General features: G+C 42.1%; 1 non-coding gene across 1 annotated transcript; it reads left to right on the top strand.

Annotated features, from left to right (window-relative positions):
* Positions 1-2,180: 2,180 nt before the first annotated feature.
* LOC114815495 lies at positions 2,181-2,318 on the top strand. The gene has a single exon (XR_003763273.1). It is a non-coding gene; the product is annotated as a small nucleolar RNA SNORA7 (small nucleolar RNA).
* The last annotated feature ends 2,051 nt before the right edge of the window (positions 2,319-4,369 follow it).

A 4,369-nucleotide genomic window follows, 5' to 3' on the forward strand; every position in this document is an offset into this window, starting at 1 on the left:
AACTGAACACACAAAGACCTCCCTTTCTTGCTACCCCTTGTTTTCCTTCAGTATGGAGATCCTTCTGAAACATCTCCTTCAAAAGAGCTATTCATTTCTTCATTGTCAAATGCTTGGCAGTTGTACTCACCACAATTGTTTCTTCACAGTTGTGACCTTAATTGTGAGTCTCCTGTAAAACAGAGGCTTATTGCTTATTTCATATTCACCTCAGTGCTTAGCATAGTGCTTCATGTAGCTAGCTCTAACTGAATACCAGAATGATAGGCCATAGCTACACAGGTCATTCTGAGAATGCACTACGCTGTGTCATTAAAGCTTTCTATTGCATCCCCTTGCCTTACATGACCCCATTTAACTCACTATAATAGCAGCTGTTTCACATCCTCCACTATTTATTTTACAGACTTATTCCACTCAACAAACAAGAGTTGTGTGAGCAGACAAACTATTCTATGCTCTTCATCACAGGACCTCATTGCAGGATTTCTCTGTTGGTTTCTGGAATGCCTTGGAGTTGCATAGAGTATATATGTAATGTTGATGGTACTACTCAATCTTTATAACAACATCTGTGATGGGCCAGGCCATAGAGACTCATATAATAATAACAATGATATTTATTTAGTGCTTACTATGTGTCAGGGTAGATGTAAGGTCACAGTCTAAGAGGGATGGTGAACAGGTATTTAAGAAACAGCTTGGCATAGTGCATAGAGCACAGGCCTGGGAGTCAGAAAGTCATGGATTTTAATCCTGGTTCTGCCACTTGTCTGCTGGGTGATCTTGGGTAAGTCACTTCACTTCTCTGGGCCTCAATTATCTGATCTGGAAAATGGAGATTGAGACTATAAACTCAGTGGAAAGAGCCCGGGCTTTGGAGTCAGAGGTCACGGGTTCGAATCCCGGCTCGGCCACTTGTCAGATGGGTGACTGTGGGCGAGTCACTACACTTCTCTGGTCCTCAGTTACCTCATCGGTAAAATGGGGATGAAGACTGTGAGCCCCACGTGGGACAAGCTGATTCCCCTGTGTTTACCCCAGCACTTAGAACAGTGCTCTGCACCTAGTAAGAGTTTAGCAAATACCAAAATTTTTGAGAAGCAGCGTGGCTCAGTGGAAAGAGCACGGGCTTTGGAGTCAGATGTCATGGGTTCAAATCCCGGCTCGGCCACTTGTCAGCTGTGTGACTTTGGGCAAGTCACTTAACTTCTCGGTGCCTCAGTTCCCTCATCTGTAAAATGGGGATTAAGACTGTGAGCCCCATGTGGGACAACCTGATTCCCCTGTGTCTACCCCAGCGCTTAGAACAGTGCTCGGCACATAGAAGCGCTTAACAAATACCAACATCATCATCATCATATGTCCAACCTGATTTGCTCATTCCACTCCAGCTCTTAGAACAGTGCCTGTCGCACAGTAAGTGCTTAACAAATACCAGAATTATTATCATTATTGTTAATACACATTTCACAGAAGAGGAAGCTAAGGAAGAGAGAGGTAAAGTAACCTGCTCAAGACTACCCAGTAGGCAAGTGGTGGTCTTTCTATTAGACCACATTGCAGTCCTAAGTTTTTTCTGAAGCTTGATATGTTGTATCGTACTCTCCCAAGCACTTAGTACAGTGCTCTGCATAAATTAAGCACTCAATGAATACCACTGACTAATGTCTCATCACAACACTTCGTTTGATGGTCTCACAAAAGAAAATTTATTCTTCTTTCTGGATTAAGGGTGCTGGATTAGGGACCTTCAGAGGTCTTGAGAGTGATCTTCTATGAGCAGTGGGATTGGTGAGGGTTTTTTTTTTTTTCTTCTCTGCACTGCTCTGCTCTACCTGGCTCCAACTCCAGAAGGCCCACAGAGTGATTTTGTGGCATCATAGAAAATGAGAAACTTCTACAAGTCACTTGAGTGAAGAGGTCTAGATAACTCTCTCAGGCCCTCGGGGCTCTCTCAGTTCTGGAACTCGAGAGATTCATGACAACCTGGTCCATTGAACAAGGTGAATCTGGCCCTTGGTTTCTCTATTTGTGTATCTATAGTGTTCTACTGGACAGTGTTGCCTAGATAACGATTCTAGGACAGCATTTTGATGTTGTGGATAAAGATGTCAGTAGTGGTTAAGGTTTCCCCGTTATAGGATGGTTCATTACTATTACACACTGTAAGATCCTTTTCACTCTCAGTGTTGCACCTGGAGAATTTCCAGTACTCTACCAGTCTCAGCTATGGGAGGGAGAGTCAAGCAGAGGCCTAACCATGCCATTCCTAGCTTGGGCAGTGGCTAGCGAGTGGAAGGCAATCTGCTACAAGTGAAAACTAATCCATGCTGGGCAACAGTGGCATGGGAGACAGTCAAGTGCAGAGACTCAAGTTGACTGTGAGGAACGCAGCAATGGTAAACCATTTCCATATTTTTACCAAGATACACTGCCAGAACGATTGCAGATGAAGAACGGGGTGATATAAGAGAGGTGTGTCCATGGTGTCGCTATGGGTCGGAAATGACTCAATGGCATAAAACAAGACAAGACACACTTTAGTATTCAATAGTCTCCACTGGTTGGCCATTTAGGACTACCTTCAATTTGTAGTGAAGGGCTTACTCCACCAAGAGGTTCACAGTCAGTGCTATATTTTCTTGTTTCTGTGCAAAATATATTCTCTAGAACTTGTGACATTTCTTGGAGACTGTTGGAAGCGTTTCTAAGTTAGTTTTCCAAGTGAATCTCTTTTAGCCCTTTTCAGGTATTAGACTCAGAAACCATGTTTCTTGAGTTTAGTGTAGTCATCTAGCTGATCTACATGGAACAGGAATTAAAGTTAAAAAATAATGTGGAACTTCCTTTATGCAGCACTACTTAGAGAGGAAGGAAAAATAAAAGGGCTAGAAAAACTAGCCAAGCTCTGTTATCTAGCTCTACAAAGCTTCTGTAACCTTGGCTGAGCTAAATTTCCCAAGAAAATAATGGCCAAAGTCAATGTTTAATCAATATTTCATTTGGCTAGAATACAGAGTAATTCAAAAATGGAGGCTTGCCACTGTAGACCCAGGGATTAGTGAAGAGATACAAAGAGTTTTAACATATGCTCAGGGCCAAACTCTTGAAACACAGCCTGTGCTAATGCTTTTCCTTTGGGAAGGAGATGAAAAAGGCTTAAACTGAAATATCCCCAAATTTTATCACCATAGCCTCTTTTACTACAGATATTGGTAACACAGAGAGATACCTCAGCATATGGAAATCTTCTGGCAGGGACCCAAAGAAAGAGGGAGGCAGTCAGCAGCATGTGTGAAAGCAACACACAGAAAAGACACTTCCTATGGAACAATCTCTTTTAAAAGCCATGGTCCTCTCTAGCTCTATTCAGAGGGTGGTTTATGTTATCATCATGGTAATTGAGTGATTACTGTGTGTAGAACAGTTCACTAAGCACTTGGGAGAGTGTAATGCAACAGAGTTGTTAGAAATGTTCCCTAACTACTGTGAGTTTACTGTCTAGAGAGGGAGAGAGACATTAATGTAATTATTAATAATTACTTTAATAATACAATTTATAATTCAAAATTTATATATATGCACAGAAATGCTGTGGCTTTGAGGGTTAGGTGAATCTCTCCTATGTACCTATCTCTAATTTATTTATCTATATAAATGTCTCTCTCCCTCTCTAGAAGGTAAGCTACTGTGGTCAGGAAATGTGTCTGTTGTTGTATTGTACTCTCCCAAGTACTTAATACAGTGTTCTGCACACAATAAGTCCTCAATAAACATGATTGAATGAATGAATATCAAATGTCCCAAGGTCACAGATTCAAATGCATACATGATGAAGAAGGGAGGAGGAGTCAAGGGAAAAGAGGACTTAATTGGAGAAGGATATGTTACCCTAATAAAACTATGGAGATGGGGAGAGGGGTCATCTGTCATATACTGAAGTCAGGACTCCCAGGCTAGGGGAAGGATGTGGGAAAGGGGTTGCCCGTGAGATAGACTAGATGAGGACACAGTGAATTACATGGTACTAAAGGAGTGGAGTGTGTAGACAGAGCTGTGTTGGTGGTAAGGCAAGAGGGGTCATGCTGGTGGAATACTTTAATGACAATTGTGAGGAGTTTCTGCTTGACGTAGAGAGATATGGGCAACCAATGGAAATTCTTGAGGACTCAGTAGACATGGACCAAACTTTTTTTAGAAACATGATCCAGAATCGCAGGTTACAGACAGGGCATCTCATGTGGTGGACAGGCTTAGAAACCCAGAGAGTTCTGGGAAATGTCAGCAACTGAGCCCTTTGTTATCTGGTTTTCACAGTTTTTGTCCTTCCTTCCTCTGTAAATGCCTTTCGAGCTTTCAACACATC

Source organism: Ornithorhynchus anatinus, chromosome 1 (genome assembly GCF_004115215.2).
Source record: "Ornithorhynchus anatinus isolate Pmale09 chromosome 1, mOrnAna1.pri.v4, whole genome shotgun sequence".
Lineage (NCBI taxonomy): Eukaryota > Metazoa > Chordata > Mammalia > Monotremata > Ornithorhynchidae > Ornithorhynchus > Ornithorhynchus anatinus.